This window comes from Peromyscus eremicus, chromosome 5 (assembly GCF_949786415.1).
Source record: "Peromyscus eremicus chromosome 5, PerEre_H2_v1, whole genome shotgun sequence".
NCBI lineage: Eukaryota > Metazoa > Chordata > Mammalia > Rodentia > Cricetidae > Peromyscus > Peromyscus eremicus.
Genome location: NC_081420.1, coordinates 134,924,508 through 134,951,556, shown reverse-complemented (window position 1 = coordinate 134,951,556; position 27,049 = coordinate 134,924,508). Strand labels below are relative to the sequence as shown.

Below are 27,049 nucleotides of genomic sequence, written 5' to 3'. Positions count from 1 at the left end.
GAATTTTGAAGGACTGTCCTGCCTCGTCTTCGCAAAGTTCAGCAGTCACTTTCCTGTGTGTCCTGTTTGTCCAGTTTGTACAGCATACTGTCGGCAGTCAGGGCAAGGGCAGTTTCTTTGCTCAGTGGCTTACTTTGCTACAATAAAAGCAAACACCACATGGAGTTTCTTCAATGCCCATCATCCTTTTATGAAGCAGATTGGTGCTGTCAGGAGTAAATATGCCTCACTGTCATGAAAAACCTCAAGTTATTAAACATCTTAAGTGCCATATTCTGTAAGTTTTTGAAGTGTTTGAAGATCATATATCTATCTAAAAATATATCTGTTTAACCTTGGAAATGTACCCAACATGACTATAAGTTTGATTATTATAGATGACTAACTACTAACCTACATTTATTAACTATACATTCATTTTTAAATGAGCTGCATAAGCACAATACCCCAACCAAGGGTAGAAGCATACATTCAGTGTAACAAAAGTAACTTAATTTGTATCAATATACCAAGCTCCATACTAATATAAAATATTTGAGGTTAATAGTTATCTTTTTATCTCATATTCCTATATCCCCACTAAATGATGATAAACATCCATAAACCAACAAATGAACAAAAACCATCCATCCCACCTCTTGGGAATGTGGGTGTTGTGTTCTCTAGACTGCTTCCTGTTGTCTTAGGATAAAGGCATCTTTTTAGGGAACCTGAAAAAATTGAAATAATGGTCAAGTCCTGGGAAAACTAGTTATAACATCTTTAATAAAGCTTGATACAGTTTGGGTTGGGAAAAAATATACACCAGATTCTAAAGATTTGATATGGAAAGTAATATCAGATATCTCATTAATAACAGATTTTATTGATTATATTCTGGTAATAACTTGAACCTGCTATGTTAGTAAAATTAACTTGGTTGTCCAGTCTGTGCAATGGGAAAGTGAGGACTTACCTGCAGTCCTGGCTAGAATAGTCTGTGAGGCTGGACCATCTCAGCCAGCAGCCTTGAAGCTGTTCTGGATGCAGAACTCTGAGGAAACCTCAACAGAAGAACTCTGAGAGGCTGGATCACTTGGGCTTTCTACTTTCATTGGTGTCTGGTCTCCTTTTTCTGAAAACACACAAACTTTCAAAGGTAACATACATATCTGCCTTAACACAAATATGGACTGTGTGTTGTATGCAAGCAAGCCAAAGATGATTTTTTATTTTATGTTTGAGCAGATAAAATACATGTCACTTGTCTTGTAGTTTTTCTAGGTTTATTTCTTTGTATCTGTAGCTAGGATTTTCAGGGATTCTTTTCCAATCAAACCTGATCTCTATCAAACTTGAATGAATCCAAAGCCTTTCATTTCCTGTGGAAACAAAAGCATAACCTCTTCCCCAAAGTAATGCATTTTTTGACTTCCATCTTAAAACTGAGGCATTTCTAAAGTATCTAGGCTCGTTTATTTCCCATGTCTCCCAGCAGCTGTGGTTTGCTTATCAGCAATCAAACAATTAAAAATCAACACAATACTAATACAAGATCCAGACTCCCTGTGTGTGTATTTCCCATCTCTCCTTAGCTTATCCTTTTTTTTTATTATTTATAAACTATTTACTCTTTTCTATGACTGTCTATACCCATTTTCTTTTCTTTCTTAAGCCTATGCACATTTTTAAACACACTAATCAATTTAGAGGGTTTTTTTCCCCCGTCTGAACCTGCTTTACTGCGTCATAACTCTAACCTTTTCTGTCTGCATGAGCAAAATCTTAAACTGCTAAGCTACTGCTGTGTCCTCTGCCTCCGCTTAGGTAGCTGGTATCACCCCTTCCTTGGGTCTGTGAGCCTTAAAGTCTTAAGCTCACCCCAGTCCAGAGGAGTGTTTGACCTGGAACTGTATTCAATTTCCCAGCTCTAGGAAGCTGGCAGGTGTTTTTCACTTAGCTTTTGTTTCTACTGTTCTGGCTGTTTAAGTGCCCTGCTGTGTGGCAGAGCTTCTTAAAGGAGCTGCGTCTCTTCTTCTTGTAGCAGGAATCTTAACAGGTCTTATTAATAAAATCAAACCTGAAGCCAGGTATCGGGATGAATGCTGGAAGATCAGAGAAGCAGAACAAGCCACGGCCACTTCATCTTGCCAATTCCTCAGCTGATCCTGTTTCCTCAGACTGGAAGCCTCTGAGTCCTCATCCAAATGAATCTCAACTGAACTGCTGCTCAAAAGCCTAAAAGCTTAACCAGCTCTAGTTCCTGGTCCTCACGCCTTATATACCTTTCTGCTTCCTGCCATCACTTCCTGGGATTAAAGGCGTGAGTCACCATGCCTGGCTGTTACTAGTGTGTTTCCGGATCTCTTTAAACTCAGAGATCCGGATGAATCTCTGCCTCCCAAGTGATAGGATTAAAGGTGCTAGTGCCACCATTTTCTGGCCTCCATATCTAGTGGCTGTTCTGTTCTCTGACCCCAGATAAGTTTATTAGGGTGCACAATATTTTGGGGAATACAATATCACCACATCTTCTTTTTCTTTTTCTTTTCTTTTTATCTTTCTCAGGCCCTATGTGGAAATATGGGCCCTACACTGGAACTCCAAAATGGTGTTTTACCTTTGTTACAATGGCTGTGCTTTAAACTACTTGGCCTGGCTGTTAAGGCCATAGCCAGAGGGGAATTCCATTCCCCCAGACAATGGCTCTGTTGCTGCCACTAAAGGTAGTTCTAACTAAATCTCTATAGTTCTAACAAAACTTGAGATTCAAAGGCTGGAGTGAAAACCTGTGAGCTCAGAGAGTCACCGTAGCAACTACCTTTCTCCATTTGCTGGCCTCCCTAAAGCCACTCCCTTCCACACCACCCCAACTAAAAAACCTACACTAAGCTCCTCCCTGCTACTTCCTGTCAACCAGTTGCTGACTCCATCTCTCTGAGCCCAGGTTAATTTTATTTAATTAATACAAATGCAGCACATCTTTACATAGTTAACAAGTACAGCATGAACAAATGTAACACATATTTGCCTAGTTCAACAAATGTCCCACAACAGTAGACTTTTGTGTTTTGTGATCTCAGCTAAAGAGGTCATCTTTAGTTCCTGTTTTGCTGTGAGTGAAGATAATACATGAAGGTTACATTCTGCCATTTGACCACCTGTATGAGGAGGCTCATGATCATCTTCCTTTAATCTTTTGATATGATCGATTATATTGATTGTTTATTTTCTTCAACTCATATTTTAGTTAGTGTACAAAGTAATGGGCTTTACTAAGACATTTCCACGCATATATCATTGTGTTTTGTTCTTATCTCCCCATCTACTGTCTTATATTCCCCCTCCCACCTCCTGCTGGCCCCTTTCTACCCAGAATAGACCGCTTTTTTTCTTTTATGTCATATAGGTTCCATTTCTCTCTCTTTTTTCTCTTCCCCTTCCTTTAGGGCTCTTTCTCTTTTCTCAGTGCTTTTTCTATACTCCTGTCATACACACACACACACACACACACACACACTCTCTCTCTCTCTCTCTCTCACACTCACACACACACACACATACTCACATGCTGTCTGTCTATCTATCTATCTATCTATCTATCTATCTACCTACCTACCTATAGAAAAAGAGAGCATGTAAGCTAAATCTATCTTGGCATTCTAGAACGAACCTACCAGGCCCTTTTGTACCTACCAGGCATTCCTTTGTACCACCCTGAATTTCAATTACTTGACTTTTCTTTTACTTAGGAAATCTCTCCTGTTTTCATAGAGGAGATTGCTCTATAGTGTTGATATTTTTACTCTCTTTACTGGCATCCAGTTTATATAACAGCATTTGCTTCTAATAACATCTATTACCAAATGCTTACAAATACCAGAGGCTTAGTACATAGTTCCCTCATTGACTCCCTACAACAGATTTATAAGTGAATTCTATGCTCATCGTCATTTACCTGTGGAGAGGAGGAAACCTCCGTAGGGAACTTGCCTAATGGCAGCACTTTAACTTGACAAAATGGTAGACTGGATTTGTCCCAAATCCTCCTAATACAAAACACCAAACATCGAAGACAGAGTTAAATGAACGGTGAGCCCGGAAGAGAAGTCGAGGCAAGCCCCAGAGGTTTTGACTGTCACTTCCTTCTTGTGAGCTTCTGTTTTAATATCTCTTAACCGGGTGCAGGAGACAAAGCTAAGGTCCCGAGCCAGGCGGGCAATGGGCCCAGAGCCCTCCAGGTTAAACTGAGACCTGCAGAGTGACCCATGCAGTGAGTCAACAAAGGAGAAAAATGTTTACTCCCAGACACTCTCAAGGTAGGCAGAGAGGAGCGTTCCCTTCCGCCATGGCTTCCAGTGACTGTGCTGGGGGTAGGCAGGCTCCAGGGTTACTACTGCTATGTCCTACATTTTAAAAGAACCTTTGCAGAAATGAGCACTTACATTGTTACTCAGTCCTCTTTAACCTTTGATTATACAGACACAACAGTTTAATTTCCAAACATAAGAGAATTTTTATTTTTGTTTGTGTTCCAATTTAATTACACAATGTTAAGAATAAGCAATTAGTTTTTAAAACTTTGTTCAGATTTCCTTTGTAACTTGGTTTAATATTTGTAAATTTCACATAAAATATAAACGCCACATAAAATATACATTCTCTATTTAGGGGTAGGTGTGTGTTCTCTTAATATATGTGTCCAATAGATATTTGTTCATTGTATTTTCTGGTTATTTGATTTATATATTAGTAACTGAGAGAGCTGTGTTAAAATCTTCCACTATGAATATACATTTATTCAAGTTTTGTTATAATTCTGGCTTTTACTATGTATGCCTACACTGTATTAGTAGATAAATATAGATTAATGAAAATTTTCTTTTCTTTTCTTTTTTTTTTTTTTGGTTTTTTTTTTTTGAGACAGGGTTTCTCTGTGTAGCTTTGTAGCCTGTCCTGGAACTCACAAAAAAAACCAAAAACCCCCAAAATTTTATTTTCTTACAGACTTAAGAAATTCACATTAGAGCTACCTTTGGTGGAGCATGCCTATAGTCCCAACACTTGAGAGGCAGAAGCAGGCGGATCTCTATGAATTCGAGACCATCCTAGTCTACCTAGCAAGTTCTAGGTCAGTCAGGGCTACATGGTTCATGCTGACAAAACAATCACTTTAAAGGAACCTGTTTATCTCTGTTGGTTTTAGTCGTAAATGACTTCTTAACATTTTTGGTTGATCTCTGCTTTAGGCATGTCTCGTGAAAGTGGCCGCTGCCGGCATTAGCTACTTTACTGACAGTTACAGGAACTTCTTTGATTAACTGAATCTAATCTGTTTCCAGAGATTATAATTAATTAAATGGCTGGATTTATTTCTATCATGTGATTTTCCATTTACTAAGCTCTATATGTTAGGTCCATATATTTTATTATTCTTTCTCTCACTTCTACACTGGTAATTTAAAAATTTGAGATTCTGTTTTTTTGTTTTTTCATCATGTCCTCTCATTTTTATTTGGTTTTCCAGGCTCCCTGGTCTCCACACATAACAAGGCGTTTCTTGGTCTTTTCTCATAGAATGTCTGCCTCCACCTGCCATTTCGCTGTTAGTAGAATTTTAGTTTGAGCTAATCTGAAAGTCACGGTCAGGTTTGGTTAGCGAGCCATCCTTCCTGATCTCCCAGGCATTTGTTCATTTCCCTGATGACTGTGTTTTTCATGTCTCACCTCTTTCTGCAGGCTCCCCTTTTTTCCCCAAATGAAATGTATCCCTTCATGATCTACTGTAGTTGGAAAAACAGTGGCTCTGCTCAACCTATAATTCCCTGTTAAACTGAATTTACACCATGTTGTTCTTAGATGTGGATTTAGTTTTGGTTTTCATCACTGGGCAATTGACATAAACGTTTAATCTCAGAGATCATTTCTTTCATCACTCCTCAGCCTGGAAAATTCTTAGCAGCCCTCATCTATCACTTCTCATATGATATCTTTCTGGCCTGGCCTCTCTTTTCTGCTCATTGAATTATGTGAGACACATGTAGAGGTTTCTTCCATACTTTCAATTTCCAGCCTTTACTGTAGCTAGAGTTTTCCTGCCTGGCCCACGGTCAGGGCAAATCTCTCTCACCCGCCAGTCCCACAGCCACTCAGACCCGACCAAGTAAACACAGAGACTTATATTGCTTACAAACTGTATGGCCGTGGCAGGCTTCTTGCTAACTGTTTTATATCTTAAATTAATCCATTTCCATTAATCTATACCTTGCCACATGGCTCGTGGCTTACCGGCATCTTCACATGCGGCTTGTCATGGTGGTGGCTGGCAGTGTCTCTCTCACCCAGCTTCCTGTTCTCTCAATTCTCCTCTCTGTTAGTCCCGCCTATACTTCCTGCCTGGCCACTGGCCAATCAGTGATTTATTTATTGAGCAATCAGCAACACATTTGACATACAGACCATCCCACAGCACTTTACTGTAGTTATTATACTTGTTATTTATCATAAATAAAATAATAGTCATTCCTTTTTAATTTTGAGTGATCTTGAATTTGTGTGTTAGTTAAGTACAAATAACTTAATGCTCCCCAAACAGTTTTTGTGCGTGTATGTTCATGTGTGTACAGGTTCATATATGTGCACCCGGATGCAGCAGCCAGAGGTTTCTGTTGATGTCTTCCTCAGTAGCTCTCTACTTTATTCTTTGAGACAAGGTCTCTCTTTGGACCTAGTACACACCAGTTTGGCTAGACTAGTTGGCTAATGAATCCCAAGGCTCTTTCCCTCGGCCCTCCACCAGTGCTGAAGTTATAAACATGCTGCCACACCCTGGTTTTACATGGATACTGGGGATCTGAACTCAGGTCCTCAGTGCTTGTTGCTTTAGCAATAGAGCCATTGCCCCAGCCCCTTCCCAGATGGTTTGAAAATGAGCTTCGGATCTGATGTACCATTAGAGTACATTTGTGTGCATTTCCTTTACCTAAGGACTTTCTCTACACAATTGTTACATAACCACCAGAATCAGGAAATTAATACTGATTTATTATTATAATGTAATGATCATACTTCCTTACAGTTTTATGATTGCCTATTGATATCATTTATAGAAAGTTGATCCCACTCACAACATTGGCTGTGCTTATGTGTCAAGCCTCCTTAATCTTCTTTGGAATGGCACATTTCTCCAGTCTTTGCTTAAGTTGAATATCTTCATGCCTTTAAAGAGTCATAGACCAGCTATTTGGTAGAATGTTCCTTTCTGGTTTGTCTGGTCTTTTCCTCATGACTGGTTTTAGTTATGCATCTTGGCAAGCAGATCAAAGAACTGATGCTGAATCCCTCATATCAATGTGTCTTACTTAAGGCAGTGTTCACTTGGATAATGTGATGAAGATGGTATCTGCCAACTCTCTCCTTTTAAGAGTTATCTTTTTTTCCTTTGCAATTATTAAGTACCTTTGCGGGAGCTATTTGAGATCATGCAAACATCTTATTTCTCAGGGCCAAGGGTTAGCTCAATTTTTAGAGTGCTTATAGCATGCACAAAATCCTAGTTTAACCCCCAAGCACCACATAAACTGGACAAAGGTGGTTCATGCCTGTATTTCCAGCAGTTGGGAGCTGGAGGCAGAAAGGTCAGGAATTTAATGTCATCTTGGATTGCATAACAGATTCAAGGCAAATCCTGGGCAGCATGAAACCCATGTCTCAAGATGAAACAAATGCCCTTTTTTCTCATCATACGTTTGCCCAATTAGTTCCCACAATTAGTGGCAATTAATACCCTAGTGTTTACTGACTGGAGTTTTTTTTATTGATTGATTAGAGTTTGTTGTAAACCATAGGAACAGGTGGCTTGTTGGTTGGTGTGCGTGTGTGTGTGTGTAGGTGGTGGTGTGGTGTGTGTATATTTGTGTGTGTTGAAAGCCCAGATTGCCTGAAACTCAAGATCCTCCTGCCTCAGCCTCCATGGTGCAGAAATTACAGGCGTGCTCCACCATGCCCCACTATTTATTTATTTATTTATTGAATGCATGTAGTACTTTATCTTCAGAGTGGCTTTTGACTCACCATTTTGAGACACACTGACTCCCAGTTATAAAACTAAAACTATTATCAGCAACTTTATTACCCATATAAGATCCAGTTTTGTGTTTAGCAAAAATAAAGAAACCAGACAAGGCACTTACTTAGCATGCGGCCTGTGACTTAGCTAATTTAGAGACTCAGCAATAGTCACGTCTCTCACTGGTCTCTAGAGTCTTCGCTTTTCTCCACACGTTCAGCTTTGAATCTCATGTCTGTTTTAATGAAGAGAGAAAATGAACTAAGAAATCTAAACTATGATACTTTAAAACTCAAGTTTAAAAGTTGATTTTCCAAGAGGGTGGCTTGAGGGTGGCATATTTGCACAGCACCACGAAACCAAAACAAAGCCAAAAGGAGAGTTAATTTGGTTAACAAGATTTGGTTTTATTTAAGTTACAAATTTGACGTTAAAGCACCCAAAAATCAAATCTCAACTTCTCTAAAATAATGTCCTTATCTATTCATGAGACATAGGATGTATGGTAAGAAAAAGAGAGACAGACACAGAGTGAGACAGACAGATGGACACACACACACACATACACACACACACACACACACACACACACACACACACACACGAGAGAGAGAGAGAGAGAGAGACAGAGACAGAGACAGAGACACACACAGAGACACACACAGAGAGACAGAGCCAGAAGAATTTAGAGAACCCATATCCTTAAAATGAAAGAAACTAGATAAAGTAAGGTTTGAACAAAATAGAGATTCCTTAATTCATTGAAATCCTATTTAGAAATAGTCAATTTGAGAGTCTGGATGGGGGAGAATAGTTTTCACAATATTTAAAAGTGTCACGAGGGGCTGGTGAGATAGCTCAGCAGTTAAGACAACTTGCTGCTCTTGCAGAGGATCTTCTTGCCTGTAACTCCAGCTCCAGGGGATTTGACACCTTCTGGCCTTCAAGGGTGTGCACTTACACATGTGTGTGCACATGCACACACACACATCTTTTTTTAAAGTCATGCAAAATTTAAATAAAGCATCAAATTAAATATTTTGGTATTAAAAATGGTAAAAGTAAAACAATAACTCGAAACTCTTGCTAGGAAGTGCCATCAACATTAAACCAGTTTACTGAGAGTCTTGAAAACAGGTAGAAAGCCTGGTGATATACCAATGTGTTCAAGGCCTTCTGAAATAAAGTCCAACATTTACATCTATTCTTTCTCTTCCCTTAAACTCTTTGGTTTAGTAGCCTCTTGGTATTGTTTTAATAGTTAATTCTTACAATTAATGCATATATATATTTAAACCTTACCTTCCCAACTAGATTATAAGCTTGAAAATAAGGCTTATACTTCCAACATTTTCTCTTATCTTACACAGCAAGTTAATATATCTTGGTGCTTGAGCAACCTAACATGATGATGTTGATGATGATGATGATAATGATGACGATGATGATCATGATGATTTTGCTTTTTCAAGACAGGGTTTCTCTGTGTTTAGCTCTGACTGTCTTGGAACTCACTCTGTAGACCAGTCCAGCCTCAAGCTCACAGAGATCCATTTGTCTCTACCTCCTGAGTGCTGGGATTAAAGGTGTGCACCACTACTACCTGGCCATTTATTATTTTTCAATGATTTCATTTTAAATATTTTAATAATGTCTTAGACTTGAATATATTTTCTTTAACTATGAAATCTGAAGACATTTGTTCCATTCTGAAATGTGATTTCATCACATCTAAGAATTCAATTTCAAGGCAGGGGAGATGGCTCAATGGGTAGGAATTTTTTTTCATGAGGACCTGAGTTCCAATCCCTAGTACCCATGTGAAAGTCCAGGCATGGCTGTATGCGCCTGTAGTCCAGAACTGAGGAGCAGGGACTTGGAGACCCTGAGAGTTCACTGGGCAGCCAGTGTAGCTAAAATGGTAAGCTTCTGGTTCAGTGAGAGACCCTTCTCAAGGCCCTAGGGCAGAGAGCACCAGGGAAGACACCCAACATCCTGCTCTGGCCTCCACATATGCACACACAGGAACACAGACTTGTGCACTCACATGCATGTAACATATATACACACACATACATACATACATACAAATAAATGTGTTGGTTAAAATGATGGAGAACAAGATAAAGCCATCTCTTATTTTCATCAGTTGAAGAGGCTTCATGAAGAGGTAGATATAATAATAACTGCAAAGGAATCCGACAACATGAACTTGTTTCCCATGTCAGAGCTACACAGGGGGGGACTTAAGAGGGCTTTGTCTTTTTAAGTAGCAAAATTAAAACTTCCTTTTCTACACCTGGTTTCCTTAGAATATCATACTTAGTGGGTATGGAAATTCCGGACTCCCAAAGGCATTTATCGCTCATGCCCTTCCACAGCTGGACTGATTTTCCCCTTTAACTCTGAATATGAGGGTGGGAAGCGCTGGCAGGTCTGCAAGAACAGTTAATCTCTTAAACCTAACAAGTACCTACTGGAGTGGGGTAGGAAAGGGGAAGGCAGCCTTGTCCTAGGCTTCCCTGTGCTGGCCTAGTGTCAGACAGGAGGCCAGCTATTTGAAAATGAGCCTGATTTTTCTTAGTCCTCATTTGAATTCCTTTATTTAGGAGCATTTTAGGGCATGGCTCTTGTTCCTTGCAACAGTGGCAGAAGAGAACAAGTGTCTCCTGGGCAAAGGCTCCAGGCCTGCTGCACCAACCCTTCCTCCTACTTTTCTCCACAAAGGAAAAACTAACAGATCAATCATCTCAACAGCCACCAAGAGAGCTCCTCTGCAGTTCAGTGCCATTCAGAATGCCTGGTCTCCCCGTTGCCACCACCACCTGCTGATCAATATCACCTGAAGGCTCTGAGCTTCGATTAGTAAAGTCACATTGCTCTTTATTAATTCTTAAAACGAATGAGGTTAATAAGAACAGATCTCACGAATCTACCATTTACTGACATACCAGTGTCCTTTAAATATATGTGTGATGATCTAACATGTCACCTGACTCTCTATGGTTCTTTTGATGACTTTATACCCTGTGTTATGGAGGAAGTTTGTGGCCTGTCACATCTAGTAGGTAGTAAATCTTTTGAGGTCAATGTTTATATCTCCTGCTTCTTGATATTGTTCCCGCTTATTAGGATTGTGCCTTGCAATAAATAGTCATTCAATAAATGAATACATTAAAATTGTCATTGATGGGGATGGAGAGATAGCTCAACCATTAAAAGCACATACTGCTTTTGCAGAGGACTGGAGTCAGTTCCCATCAATTGTGTTGGGCAGCTCACAACTACCTGTAATGCCAGCTCCAGGGGATTAGATGTCCCTGTTTTTTTCAGGCATCTGTACTCACATGCACATACTCACATATAGGCATACATGCATGCACATAATTAATAAAATAAATCTTTTAAAATGTAATTGATATGTAAATAATGTAAACATGCATGCAAAACAGTAATAGTGAAATCTCCAGACGGATATGTGAAATGGGTGGTGTGTGGAGATGCCAGCCGGTTCTGCTTTGTATGTCCTTGGTGTGACCACAGGCCACACAGCAGTTCTGCAGTGAAGGTGCCTCCTTTATGGTTTAGAGGCTGAAGGGTACATGCTTACTTCCTCTCTTGCTTTTAGTGTTTTTCAACATGATGTGCCAACTCTTCTGGCTTCAATGGCCCAGCAGGGATCACAAACAGCTCCAGGGCCCATTTTGGGTACCATTTCTCTCCCAAACACACATCATATCTGCCATTTTCCTGCCTACTACCATTATGGTTGGTTCATGCCATCTTGGCATTGAGTTGCCCAGAAGCCTTTAGGGTTATCTATATCAACATGCACTGATTATTTTCTTCAGGTCATCTCTTCACTTCAATGTTTATCATCCAAGAAAACTTGCTTTTTTTTTTTTTTTCTTCACTAAAATTCCCTTTGGAGGTATGGCCTGAAGAGATGGAAGCTGTGTATCCTGCATCCAGATTACATGAAGCTTTGTATATGTGGTTTGTGCTTGTCTTCTTCTGCTAGACATAAAAGAGATCTGTGTTCTAAAAACAAAAATCCAGCTAGAGCAGGGCTAGTTGATTGGGGTTTTCTGTAATCTAATACAACAGCAAGTTTAATGACTCAAGAGAGGCTGGCTGTATATTGCAGTTCACGGCTCATGAAAAGACATACTATATTAATTTTTAAGCTGGGTCTCTTCGGCTGAGTTATATTATTTGGGTAATGCCTTCCCTGAATTAACTGCTGATATTTGAGCTCCAGAGTCACAAAGCTACCATAGGAAGAGAATCCTTGTATGTGAGTAAGTTATTGAATTCCAACAGGATTTTTTCCACTGTGGAGGAGACTGGCTGGTGGATGGACAGTTAATGCTTTAGGGTAAAATAAATATTTTTATATGTCCAAGTACACTCCTCACCTACTAATAAATGTGGGTAGTGAGCATCAAGGGTCTCTCCTATAATACTTTAATGTTCCACATTCATCCAGGAGAAACTCCAACTCCCTTCACACGGCATACAGGGCCTTCGCCCTCTGGTGCCTGGCTCTGTGCCTGCTTCTTCTCACAGCCTCTTCCCATTCTCCTTTCCAACTAAATTGGATTACCTTCAGGACACCAAATGTCCCCACTAGCCTACTTACTCACAGGCTTTCTGCCTGGACTTTTACCTAACTTCTCCTACATCTTTCTCACTGTTAGTAATGGTGGGTGCTGAATGAAAAATTAGGGCATGCATAGATTCTCTCCCTGAATCTTACAACAAGCCAGAAGTACTATGATTATTCCCATTTCACAGATGAGAAAACAGAGTCTTGGCAAACTTAAGAGCCTTGAGCAGTCCCACACAGCTATTAAGTGGAGGCATAGAGAGGGGAAGCTGAGTGATTTCACCCCAGAGCTCAATCTAGGTTGTCCTCCCCCTAGCATGCTAACTAAACCTGGCAGACTTCTATGGTCATTTAGATACCACTCTCCCCAGAAAGCTCTCCTGGTAGGCTTCCCTCTCTTCTTGAATGTGTTCATTCTGCACCTTGCATTTATCCACTCACAGCACTTATCATCTATTCCCCCTCTCCGAAACTTGTTTTCTTGTCTGTGTCCCCAGCTAGCCTGAGAGGCCCCAGAGCAGATCCTGCATGTCCTCTTGCTCTATACCCAACTGTTCCTAAGAAGCCTGGAGTTCAGCCGCTGCTCAGGGCCTTTGGAATGGTGAACTCTGCTCCTCACTTCCTTTCAATGCCGTGCCACTGGAGACCCCGTGCAACTCATTGCGCAGGAAAAGGTTAATCCCACTTACTGATTTCAGATTCAAGGGAGAATTAGTGACTTCTCCTTTTGGGAGGAGTCCAGAATTACGTGAGCAGACTGAGGCTTTCTTGTGGTTAGGAGGGCCTGGTCACCCGGATCAAGGCTATTGCTCAATTACGCTTTTGCTGTCTGCAGCTACCTCCTTACCCCCATCAGATTGTCCTTGGTAGAAAACCAGAAGCAGGAAGTGGCTGGTCACTCTACAGAAAAGTCACTGAGGGATCCTCCTTCCTCTCTTGGCTTGTTCCCTAGTATCATGTCATGTTGAAGGTGGAAGAGACATTGGAGGGTAGTTCATTAACCCCTTTTCACTGAGAAAGAAAACTGAAGTCCATGGGCGGGGGGAGGGAGGCAGCAAACTCATCCATAGTGACTGGTCTAGCCAGAGCTGTGATTTATACTTTTCATTTAAATAGAAAATTTATTGAATACACTTTAAACATTATAATACATTTAACAAATAATTTACTTATTTTTTTTGAGAATTTCATACAACGTACTTTGATCATATTCACACACTATCCTCCAACTCCTTCAAGATCCACCTACCCCATCTCTCTACCCACCCCGTATCATGTCATGATATAGACTTTTGTCTATATCATCCCATAGCAGAAGTTCCAAGCACAGTTGATTAGGTGAGAGAGAACATGAAGAGTATCTTTTTTAAAAAATTTTTTTTAACAACAAATTCCCTTTGCTAGCTAACACCCCACTGTGATCATTTTAATTCACGCACCCTCATGACCTAGTCACCTTTTAGGCTCCACTTTTCTGTCTACATCGTATTGAGGACCAAGCTTCCAACATGAACTTCTGGAAGATACATTCCAGCCATAGAAGGAAGCTTTGAGATGAAAATTTTATTTTCATGTGTAGATCTCATAACTTCATCATACACTGCTTAAAGTACATCTTTCTTTCCTTTGTGTAACACAGACAGGCCTTACTTTTCAAAAAATTAACGTTATCCAGCTGATATGGTAAAGTAATAGAGAGCGATTCCCGTGTAGGCAACTCATTCTGCAATGTTCAAATGCCCCTCTGAGAACTTGGGGCAGTTTTTGGTGTCCATTGGTACATACTTCTCTTTAAAAGAAAGTGACATTGACTCTCCTTAACTGTGTGTGTCCTCTGACTGCAATGGGTGCACGGGGATGACTGTGTTCTTGCTTACTCTTTTGGGCAACTCTGGATGCATAGCTGAGTGGACGGGCTGGCACGAGGATGTCTGACTGGGTAGTCAGCCTGACTGTGCCCCCAGCCCACTTCCCTAAACCCTTGACTTAGCTCCTTAACAGCAGACTTTAAACATTTAAGTCACATTACCAGCATTACCTGGCAAAGATTTATTTTCCCAATGTTGACATTGCCTAGAAATTTGAAGCGATTATTTAGCCAGAAACATTTTCTTCATTATAATTCTATCGTGTTGTAATAGCAAACATTTGGAAGAACCAAATTTTTCTTAAAATTGGATCAGACTGTTACTCTCATTTGAAAGGCACGTTTTAATTGTAGTTTAATTACAACAGTAATGGGAGATTTCTTTAATAATTCTCATGGTATTAAAGTTTCTTGGCTTAACAGACTTTTGAGGGCACTGAGGATTGAACCCAGGGCTTCATGCATGCTAAACATGCACTCTTACCACTGAGCTACATCCCTAGCCAAGCCCAACAGATTTTTAATAACATCCAATGTCCCAAGAAAGCTTTCCTTATTTCCGATCTCTATTCAAAAATAAAATTCATCTAATTCTTCAGAGCAGTGGCTCAAGTTACCTGAGGCCAGGTTAATTTTGTTTCTGCTGTCTAGAATAGCCCCATTCAGCCACCAACTTATCAGTCTATTTAATTAATATGTACTGGGTCTTCTTCAAGGCCAAGCAGGGCTCAATTATGGGTTCTAGCTAATTCTACCCTTTCCTCTTTGTCTCACATCCTGCTTCCCCTCAGCCCCTCCTTAGCCTTATGTGCTCACAACAAAAGTTCAATAGGAGACTGGCACTGGCATGATAAAATTAAATAGGACAGCACAGAAAAGCGGGGGCTGGGGGCTCAAAGGTGCCTCTTACCTTCAGCAGGAAGGCAGAATAATGTGGCTCCTGCTTTGGGCTTGGAGAAGTATACACAGTGGATATGTGAAGTTTATTCCATTTGTTTTGACTGAACGCCGTTTTCCTTCATGTGAGAAACCATATCTAAGTGGGGTCACTACGGAGAGCACACATTTTCCAGTAAAGAGAAGTGTTATCATCTTATTGATGCCAGCAAAGCCTGTTAGGGACTATTAATTTTATTGTTCATTTAGGCATGCATGGTTGCCACAGCAACAACACTAGTTCCTTCAAGTCCTTTGCACAGTGAGCATCTGTTGAGAACCCTGCGAAGGTGTCAGTGTCTCTCTCTTTCCTGTCACAGATTGGACCCCTTTCCTGCTCTCCTCATGAGCTGCATATTTATCCAGAGTATCCCCCAAGAAGACACTTCTGGAATCAGGCGAAGAAGAAATTTACAGGAAAACGAAGGCTTTTCTTTCCTGTGCACTACTGCAGAAGAATGAATGGTTTGGGAGGTGGAGGATAATTAAAAATCTTGGGTCAGCTGAAATGTGAATAACTCCTTGGCAAAGTTCACAGCCAATCTTTTATGCAGGCTAGCCAGGACACTGAGTGTCTTGATTAAAGCCAAAACTGTACATTCTAGCTCAATCTCCCAGTGGCATGCAGTAATAGGGTATAATTTCTTGCCAGCGATTTCATATTCCAAGATCATCTTCTTCTTCTTAAGAACAATATAGATTTAAGAAAATATGACTCTTAGAGGGATTCATTCTTTTTTGTTTCTCCCAACACTCAACCAGGGGCTGATAAGAAAGATGTTTTTGAAGGCTTCAGGTAGTATGGATAGACAATTGTCTTTGAGGTTATTATTTAGTGTGAGTTCATACATTATTTCCTCTGTAATTTTACAGTTGAACTACAGGAGGATTTATAGGTAGATTCCATACTAGTCAGGAGAAAACTGTGGGGCCTGGGCAGGATGTCTTTCAAAAAGGTTATTATATATTTATATGTTTATTTATTTTTGGTTTTTCAAGACAGGGTTTCTCTGTGTATCCCTGGCTGTCTTGGAACTCACTCTGTAGACCAAGATCGCCTCAAACTCAGAGATCCGCCTGCCTCTGCCACTTGAGTGCTGGGATTAAAGGTGTACACCACCACCACCCAAAGCGTGTATTTATTTTTTAAGTGTGTGTATGTGTGTGTGTGTGTGTGTGTGTGTGTGTGTGTGTGTGTGTGTGTGTGTGTTTGCACATATGGATGTTGGAGGATAACTTGAGGGAGCCAGTTCTCTCCTTCTACCATGTGGACCCCAGGAATGGGACTCAGGTGGTCAGGCTCAGAGGCAGGTGCATTTCCCGCTACCCATCTAGCCAGCCCCAGGCTGTCTTTTACGTTGGTTGAGAGGAGATATTGTAAATGCTTGTAGAATCCTTGTTGAAACCTAACATGTAAATGTTAGGGCACCTGAGTGAGTGAGTTTATCAAAACATCATTACAGTTTCCTCCTCCTTCTTCTGTCATTACTCCAATCATGCTGATCAAGAAGGGAGTTTTGTATTCACTTTTGCAAAGAACTTACTCATTCCTCTTCAAAATTCTTACCTAATGATACCTATTGTTCAATCATAAGTAATACTTAACAGTAAAATCTTTTACCTGGAGTAAATTATCTTTGAGAAAGATTCAACTTGGGATTCTCTGTTGATCAAGAAATTGACATTTCCCCCCTCCTCCGTTTTAGGGAAGAAATGTCTATGCCTGATTCCATCCTTAAAGAGGAAGGCCAGGCCTAAAATATTCCGGTTTCTGCAGGATGGTGAGTATGGCATTTTGGCAAGCCTTTGTGTGGATTCCCAGGACTCATTTCTCCAGAGCTTCCCAGTGTGCTGTGGTCTTTTTACTTAAATTCCTGCACTTAGCAGCATAGAGTTTTCCCTTTCCTTTATTTATCCAGGATCATAAGATCATAGTACTTTTGAGTTAGAAAACACCTATGTCTCCTCTTGTCCATTTCTGTCCTCAGAACTTGGTAATACTTGATTATGCTTTCATATCATCTACTTTTAAAAGCTTGCTTACCTGGATATGTTTACAGCTTGACACAAGACAACAGTTTTGCTAAATCCAAACTATTATACCAATGTGGTTTTAGCAAAAACAGCTTTAATACAAGTAAGATGTTTTGTTTGCTTGTTTGTTTCTCCAGATCTGATTTAAATTCATAGAATGACCCTGGACAGATCTGAATTTTGCTAGTTCTCAGCCTTCATCTATACAATGAGACTAGAATTCTCTCAGAATTTCTTGTGACATTACCTGAGATGATGTGTGGGATGTGGGAAGTGCTATATGTATATGTGAGCTAGTGGTTGTTCATCCTGCCTATCTGCTTTTGGAGTCTACATCAGCCTGCTAGCTTTCATGTGAATTTCCCTGCACTAAACAATTTCACTACTAGAAACATATGTTGCAGAATGATCCATACATATCATACAGCAACACATGTTAACTGACACTGTTATTAAAAAGCCAGAAACAATATTAATTTTTCACTAGTGGGAAGAAAGTTAAATAAATATCTACATAGTGGTATACACTGCCATTGATGCATTCTGCAACTGTATAGAAATAGCTTTCAGACAGATGGTGTATGAAAAGTCATTTCATCAAATAGTATAGAGTGTATGATTCCACTTATGCTGAGTAAAACCATACAAAAATCCAACAAGCCATGCCTGTGCATGGGAACACATTTGTATATAACTGGTAATGTCCCATATCACTGAGCTATCTCTTCCTACTGTATTATATTGTATGAAGACTAGAGATTATGAAACGAGTCTTGAGGTTGGAGTGTTGCTTCAGTAGAAGAGTGTGTGTTTAGCATATGCAAGGCCCTGGGTTCAATTCCCAGGAACCTTCCATCTCCAAAAAAAAGTTTTAGAGCCCTATGGTCAGCTTCAGATCCTGACATGACACTTCCTGTTGTGTGTTTATGGCCAAGGACACCTTTTCTGTGCTTCATTTTCCACCTCTAAAGAGATTGGAAAATTTTTACCTAAAGCTGATCATTTCAAATAAGTAAAAAATTCCTAAATTCTGAATGTGTTTTTACTCTGAAACCCAGGGCAGCATCAGATGCTCTTGGGAAAATAGAATATATAACAATTTTGTTGTTTTGTGGGCTTCAATTTTATTTCCTGTCTCAACTGAAACTCCCTGGTTAGAGACTTTATGACAGTTTCTCTGTCAGCTAGAGTAGCCACCAAAGTGTTGGGTCCCCAGCAGATCGTATGGATATCTGTTTTAAAGGAATAACACCTTTGCTTTTCTCCTTCTTTCTCCTTTAAAAAAAATATATATAATTTGTCTATATAGCCCAGGCTGGCCTTAGACTCACAATCCTCCTGCCTCAGCCTCCTGAGTGCCAGGATAACAGGTGTGTGCCATCACCCTTTGGAGAATTCTTCTCTAACAACAATAACAGCAACTCAGATATTTCTATTAAATTATTAACATAACAATACATGACTTGCGAACCCAACAGTTGTTGAATATCTGCTGCAGACCAAACGATGGCTGTCCCACGGTGAAGGCTTATGTGACTGTCTAACTGGATTGAGTCCGCTCTACCTCTCAGTTTCAACTGCTACAGTTTTGTACTTGGCTTTGAATGGACTTGATGTCACTTGTAATCCTGCTATGAAGAACAGGTGAAAACTGTGAGAAGAAGTCAGCAGGGACCAGAGAAGCCGATGGAGCGTGATGTGCTCCAGGTGATGGCAAAGCCACAGGCAGACCTTGAACATCTTGTTCCCTGATGGAGAGATCTGGGATCATTGCTCTAGTTACCAGCAGTCCCAGAGCTTACATAGCAGGCCCAGGGCTCAGAATCTATCTCACTGCCACACCGCCTGAGTTGGAAGCTCAGCCCCACCACCTAACAGCTGGGTACTTTGGCAAAGTACCTTCTCTTTCTAATTCAGTTTCATCATCTACTAAGTGGAGTACTATAACCTTGTTTTGTTGATAGAAAGACATAGCACACTTACGGTACCCAACATATAATTAACACATCTAAGCATCCTCAAATGGTGACTATTACGATTTTAAAGTTAATCATATCAAACTGTAGTTAATAATGTATTACACACACACACACACACACACACACACACACACACACACATACACACACACACACTTTGAGACAGGGTCTCACTATGTTGCTTGGAACTTACCATGTAGACCAAGTGGGCCTTAAAGTCACAGAAATCACCTGCTTCTTCCTCCTTAGTGCTGGGATTAAAGGGTTGAACCACCACGCCAGCCAATAACATATTATAGTCTTGAAAATTGCTGAGTAGATTTTAGGTGTTTTTACTACAAAAATTAAGAGTATGTGGTCCATTGATTTGATTTTGCCAACCTATGATGTGTATTTCAAAACAAAAATTTTGTACATGGTTAATATATACATACATATACATAATTTTTGTTAATTTGAAAATAAAATTAATCTTATCAAGAAACGAAGCAGTTGGACCTACAGTATGGAGGCCAGTGAAACCGAAGAAATGTGGAAATGAGATGAAGGTGGATTTGGGGAGGGAGTAAATGAAGAGAATCTAGGCAAAGAGAAAGTACAATTGACACAGGCCAAAGACTCAAAGAACCCTGAGATTTTAGAATCAGAATTCACTGATTCATCCAGCCAGCCACCTATTCTGTACACATTTACTGAGTGCAGACTCTGAGTCTGCAGCTCTTCTCTTGCCTGGGTCTATGTTGTGACCTGATATCCCTTCTTAGATCAGCTTTGAGTTTTTGTGGCAAAAACTGTGCTATTGGGTTTCATTCATGTCACACTAAGGGATTCCTGCTGCACTGGACAGAGTGCTGACCCCTAGCCTTGAATTTTTCTGTTTCCAGAGAAATGCATCTATATGCAGGAGCAGCCAGTCCCATCTACTCTAGGGCTGTGGGAAATGTGGCATTGCTTTTAAAGTATCTGCATCTAATTCTACACAATGCAAATAGTACTAAAATTTAATAAAGCTTGTTTGTTTCCACATGAAGCAGGAGGTACCTTGAGACCCCAAAGAACACTTTGCAATAAACATAACCTAGGATGCAGGGTTTTCTCCTCAGCCAGTTTACTCAGCTCATTACTTCCTGAACGTGGTTTTCTGTGTTCTCCCCGGGAAAGAGGCAGTCCTACCCTCTAGGGAGGTCAGGAGGATTGCAGTGCTTTGCCTCATGCAAACAGACCCCGGGGAAGGAACCTTCACCCGACCGGCTGTGCTGAGGATTGAGGTGCCCTCAAGGCCTGAGAGCCAGTCAGTTCTAAGCCAGACTCCTAGGGCAGAGGTACCACTATTTGCCTGAATTTATTTTCAATTTCAGCAGCACATTCACTGTTTCTTGCTTCTTACATAGATTTAATCTACATGGACAATAATTGCATTTGGTGGACTCAGTGAGCAAAATGCATGATTCAAGGCCTTCTGGTCCTTGACTGACTCAGAAATGAGTTCCCTCTCTACAGAAAAGGAAGCAGGGTTCTGGGAAGTCAGGGGATGAGATAGTGTGAAGTAGCCAGTGCTTCAAAGCATTGAACTACACCCAGACTGAATGGTCTGTGGCCACTGTTCTTGCCACCATGCTAAGACATTTTCATAACAGTAAGAGAATCTGCTTAAAATCTCCTGGACTAGAGATCATGTGATAGGCAGGTAAGACAGTCTACAGATCACGTTTGCACCCCTGAAAGAATATTTAGAGTTTACAAATATCTGCTCCCTTATTTTGTTTAGTATCTCTGCACAGCTGTGAATCAAGTTGTGTTCTAGTGAATAAGCCTGCCTGTGTGCCTGGAGGTGATGTCAGTGTGGCTCCCTGGAGACTTAGAGGATAACTCCTCTTGGGTTTTATTTGGTGGTAAAAATAATCTGTGGTGGTTTTGGTTTTCCCTGTCTCACAAGCTGGAGGAGTAAGGCAGGACGCCATTGTCTCCTGCTTTTCCATGTGGTCATTATCCATATTCCATTCAGACCACACTAAAGACCACTGGTTTTCAAATGCTCCCCCAGGGACTGTTCATGTGGTTATCTGTGGGGAGGGAAATGGAGAGGTGTACAGGCAAGCAACACTGACCAGAGTAATTCTTCAGAAAGCGTGCATACTTCCAATGTGAACTCACCACTGGAAGACTGCCATGTTTTCTATTTTAAGGTTTCAGTGTCCCTTATGTCACCAAGCAACTCCTTATGCTACTGTGTAGTGTGGCATGATGAAGATAATGGGTGCTGGAAGTGGAATGTCTGACTTCAAACCCTGGCTCTGTATATGCTAAATGTCTGATTATGGGTAAATGACTAAATCTGACGTTTGCTTACTCTCTATAAATTTCGAATTTTATCTTATTTGCATGAGAACTAACTAGACACAGTCTCGAGACTAACTCGAGACACTACTTGGCACTTAGTAACCATTTACTGAATGCTGCTGCCTGGTGTTGTTAATATCTCCTGGTCATGGAGACCAACACCATGGAGACATTAACTTGATAGGTCAGGAGACACAGCATCGGTTCCAGAGTCTCACACAGCTGCACAGACTTGGAATAGTCACTTGATCCAAAATCATAGACCACAAGACACAGAAGCAAGCATCTGACCCAACACCCTCACTCTACAAATGAAATTAGGGTCTGAGTGCAGAAGAGCCTCCTCTGACGTCCCGGGGGCCCCAGTGTCTAGCCAGGATGAGCCAGCACCACCCTCTTGACTTCTAGCCCAGAGCTTCCCATCATTACTTTGGAGACAAAAACCCTTGCCAAGAATTCTTAGCTTTGCTCAAGACTTGAAGACTCTAAGACCAAGAAGAGACTGGTTCCCTGACATGCTCCCTTAGGATTGTGGCCGTGCGGAAGCAGCAGCCAGTAGATTTCAACATTCACAGATAGTTTAAGTATCAGAAGCATAATGGTGCATTTAAAACGCTACTACATAATGGGCTGGAGGTGCAACTCGGTGGTACAGCATGTGTTTTGCATGCGTGAGGCCCTGGATTCTAACCCCAGCACTAAAAAAGAAAAAAAGTAAAGAATAAAGAAAAAAATGCTTACTGTAAGTCACCATATCAGTGAATAGCCTACCAGGAAAAGCTGGGCAGGTTCTTAAATAGTCTGACAATAGATTGCTTTGCCTCTTCTTTTCTTGGCTCCTGCAAGGGAGTTTAGAATGATGTTAGCGCCATATAGGTTGTAGTTCTCTCTCTGTCCTACCCAACCCAGCTCCTCTCCGACGCTCTCTCAGCCATGTTTCCCTTCCAGCTTGGTGTCCTCTTCATAACCCACTGAGTCCAGTCAATGTAGTCTGTCTGTGCTTGAGTGTAGGGCCATCTAAGCTGAGCATGTTCAGCTTTCCAGGAACCACATTCTGAATGAAAACTGACTCTCGTGCTCCAGTGGTTCTCTAACTGCTAAAGCGCCTCAGCTAAGGGTGAGGCTTCATGTGCCCCTTTCTGCATCCGTGCTGGAATGTTAACTGGCTTGATCAATGCAGGCCACCGTAGCTGCTTTGGACTCAAAGTGCAATGCCTTTGTTGTGTCCCAAGGACACTGTTCCACAGCAGTCCACTCCAAGCTCTGGCTCTTAGAACTTTCTTTCTCCTCTTCTGCAATGTTCTCCGAACTACACGGGGAGAGGATGTAATATAGATTCCTATTTAGGGCTGAGCACTCCACAGTTACTAATCTTGAGACTGAGTCTTACCATAAAGCTCTGGCTTGCCTGGAACTCACTGTGTGGACCAGGCTGGCTTCACACTTGTGGTGGTGATCTTCCTGCCTCTGACTGCAGATTGTTGGGACTGAAGGTATGCACCACTATCCTCAGCTTTGGAGATTTCCCTTTGAGCTGTTGTTACAGACCCTTTGCATCCCTTTTCTTCACTGCTCAGATTCTCAGCCAGATCCCAGGACCATAGATAGACCTATTATCCACTCTTGGGTTTTGCTTTGACTAGTAAGACACCTCTTCTGCACCCGGCCATAGCAAACTCTTAACAAAACCAACCTTTTGTTGTTTAGCATTTCAAATACACCCAAGACGTTCTGGATCATTACATATATCATGCCTGTGATGGTCAGTGTTGTCAATGTGAATAGACTGAGAAACACCTATGAGATCAATAAAGCACATTTCTGGATGTGTCTATAATGGTATTTCCAGAGTTAGTTAAAATGTGTGTGTTGGGGGAGGTAGGTTGTGAACATGGGTAGCACCATTCAATAGGCTGGGGGCATGGCTGGAACAAAAGCAGAGGATGAAGTCCTCAAATGTAAGCATTCTCTGCTTCATGTCATGCTACAAGTATGCTACACCTCACATTTCCTGCCATGACACTTTGCCTTGCCTTAGGCCCACAGCAACCAAGCCAGTTGACCAGAACTAAAACCTTTGGAAACTGTGAGCACAAATGAATCTTTCTTCCTTTAAGGTGTTTGCTCAGATCATTGAGACATTGCTGAAAAGGCCAACATAGTACCTGTCCATCCATTCCTGCCCAGTCTTCACAGATGAGGACGTTCTGCTAAGCCCACAGTGGTGCTCCTACTCATTAGTAGTCTCCAGTTCCTTAGAACTTTCAAAGCCCAGGCCATCTGTAGCTGAGAGTTGATGCATCGTGTTGTGGCCTCATCTCTTAACGAGTTCCTTGAGATCGTGTATTTGCACATCTTATCCACCAAAGCAGTTAGCAGAGTCCCTTCCATCGCAGAAGCTCAGTTAGACTCAATTCAGCAGCTGTTGGCTGGCTGGTGGGCACGGAGTAAGGAGCTCAAGTTTCCACAAAACTGATGTTTCCTTATCCCCAGAGTGCTTCATCCTCAGGAGCCATTGTGAGTCCTCGGCTAACAACACCTTTCTCTGCTTGAGGCCTTTCCAAGGCTCCTTGATGCTTGGGCATTGTCTTGTTTTGAAAATTCGTTTTAGAAATCTGTGGGACACATTTTTTGAAAGGAAAGTCAATTAAAATTAATGTTGCTTACCTTTTTCTGTTGGCAGAAACTGATGATCCTAGATGGACAAGCAAAAAATGATTAAAGTGCAATAAACTAGAAGGACCTAAAGAAACAGGGTGAGTAACTGCTTGCTGGGTTCTCAATTACTCACTCCACCCAATCAGCAAACAGAATTCTGGCTTGATTTCCTGCATTTGAGGAGGGAACCTAGTTGTGTTGTTTTGTTGAAATAAAAAATTTCTGTAGCCCTCTTGCTGGGGCCCTCGGCCTATGAAATTGTTAGCTAAAACAGTTGGTCAGAGTACCACAGAGGTCTGTTTACCAGGCAAACCCAGTGTTTCTCTGCCTAAGATCAAATTCTCCACCACAAATGTTAGCCCCAAATTTGGGGGAAAAATGAGAAGAATGCAAGGATTAATCCTTGAGGGCCTTTCTGCCCCCATTTCTGTTTGCTTTTAAATTTTTGTATTCAGAGAATAATAGGTGAGCCCTTCTGTGGCTAATTAAAACACATGCAAATTGGAATTTTCAGGCTAGCAATTAAAGTAAGGGACTTAATGTGCAATGTTTACTTTCTGGCTCCCCGATTGTGAGTTCAGGTTCTCTTCAAATTGCTCTCTTTTCTGTTTTTTGTTTCTTTTCCTCCTCCAAGAAAGGAGATTAAGGCAGCCTGTTTTTACAATAGCATCTTGTGAAGGGGCGGGGTGGGGGGGTTGGGAGGGGGGGGCACTACATGCTCTTTGATGTCTGCGACTTGAAATCCAAATTTAAGAGGCCCGATGGATCTACCTAGTATTCAGAACTAATATTTAAGCCTCAAAGCTGGGGCCATTTGCAGAGAATGTGCCCTTGCAAAGTGGCTGCTGTTTCTCCTCTCACACCTCAGCGCTCTGTCTTACAATAAAAGGTTCCCTTTCTTTTAGGTGAAGCTTGTGCAGTGAACGCACCACATGAATGTGGTGCGTCCACTCTTCTTTTGGCTGCTATCCACAAATTTATTTATAGCTGTTAATCTTGGCTTGAGGCTTTGGGCAATTCATTTATTATGGGTAAGAAAAGGCAGGAGAAAGAGGTTCCAGGAACACATTGTGTTCTGTACATCCATGGAAGTATTTTAAAAGCCCCTTGTTTGAAATACCTGTGAGATCTGTGGTTAAGGATTGCTGAAGATCTGAATCTGTTGGTCTCATTCCATTTGTGGACCTCAGATCATAGTTTCAGATCTGAGGCAACAAGATACTTTGAAATGTAATAAATATCAAAATCCAAGAATAGTTTCTTTCAAGAGTTACTTTTCTGCTAAAATCCCAACACAAAATCATTTTGCTTCTGCTTTGGCGTCCTTAGGTCCTAGAGAGGGTTTACTTCAAGCCATGTCTCAGGAGCACTCTTGCTTCTGCTGGTACATCGTGTTTGTGATGTCATGAGTGGTTACCATGGAGGTAATTATCATGATGTGGGACATGTGCAAATTCAGGTATGCAGAAACTCAGCCTTGAGAGATAGACTTTTTAGAAAAGAGACAAATTCCCTTTCATTTTAACCTTCTTAGTAACAAAAGGGTGAAATAGAAAGGGATATAAATATGAAAACTGAAAATTAGCTTTTGAACACAATGCTTTTCATGCTTTGCATAACATATTGGAAAGTCTTTCATTTGTTTTTTTTTTAAATTACATTTTGGTCACATATCTCGTAGGGGTGTTAAAAATAAATTTTATGTTCTTCCCTGAAAAAAACAAAAATATGGCTGATAGCAGAATACCACAAGATATCACATCCAAAGGCAATATTAGATGAAGCCCAAGGACATCAGGGAAATCTTTTGAGTGCTGCCTTAGGAGGCTCAAGGTGATATGTTTTTGCCCAGTTCTGGGAGGGTGGGGAGAGGCTTCTGCAATCTGCAAAACACTACAAAAATAAGATACAACCGAGCAAACAGTGCAGCCGGCCAGGCTCGCTGCTAGCATTTGACAAGCTCCGGGAAATGAGATTGCAGAACTCCACGGGGAATTTTCCCCCCTTCATGTTAATGAAGTACTGTACATTTATTTCTTGGGACTAAGGGTGGTAGGGGTGAGGATTTCAGTGCTGCTGAGCAAGTGTTTTAAGGAAATGATCCCAAATCCCCTGCCTCTGGCTTGGAATAATCAATGTCATTACTGCTTGTTTGGGAGCTTTGTCTTTTCTTGGAAAGGACCCAGAGCTGGCAGACAGAAGTAGTCATGGTGGTGGCTGGTGACAGAGGGACTCTGTGAAACAAGCAGCCTGGGTGCCCTTGAGCCCTGGATTCTGCATGAGAGATCTGGGTTCCAGTCACAGCTTTGCCTCTGTGGACTTTCTTTAGCCCTCAGCAAAGCTCTTAACTGCTGTGCTTTCTCATCTTATTAATGGAAGGAGACTGTTATAACAGCAAACACAGCATAATGAGGAAAAATGTCTGAATTATATGTAGTAGGCAGGCTACAGATACAAAGAATTAATTGAAGTTCCATGGTAGCAGAATGACGTTCAGTTTTGTTTTTTTTTTTTTTCTTTCTTGTTTTGTGGCACCTTTTGTGAATATTCTGAGTATGAGAGGCACCTGCTTCTTTGGT

General features: G+C 41.1%; 2 long non-coding RNA genes across 3 annotated transcripts in view; one reads left to right on the top strand and one right to left on the bottom strand.

Moving 5' to 3' along the window:
- Positions 1-533: 533 nt before the first annotated feature.
- Positions 534-25,859, bottom strand: LOC131912055 (uncharacterized). 2 transcript variants are annotated; one of them, XR_009379505.1, is made up of 8 exons: positions 25,591-25,859; positions 24,480-24,507; positions 22,554-22,651; positions 19,666-19,853; positions 8,172-8,282; positions 3,938-4,028; positions 956-1,114; positions 534-710 (listed from the first exon to the last, which is right to left on the bottom strand). It is a non-coding gene; the product is annotated as an uncharacterized LOC131912055 (long non-coding RNA). The 2 variants fall into 2 exon arrangements; XR_009379504.1 differs by having other exon boundaries at positions 22,584-22,651.
- LOC131912056 (uncharacterized) overlaps positions 24,034-27,049 on the top strand; it is a 47,093-nt gene continuing 44,077 nt past the window's right edge. Inside the window, exons 1-2 of the long non-coding RNA XR_009379506.1 lie at positions 24,034-24,329; positions 24,496-24,568. This is a non-coding gene — a long non-coding RNA (uncharacterized LOC131912056). The remainder of the gene's footprint in view (positions 24,330-24,495; positions 24,569-27,049) is intronic.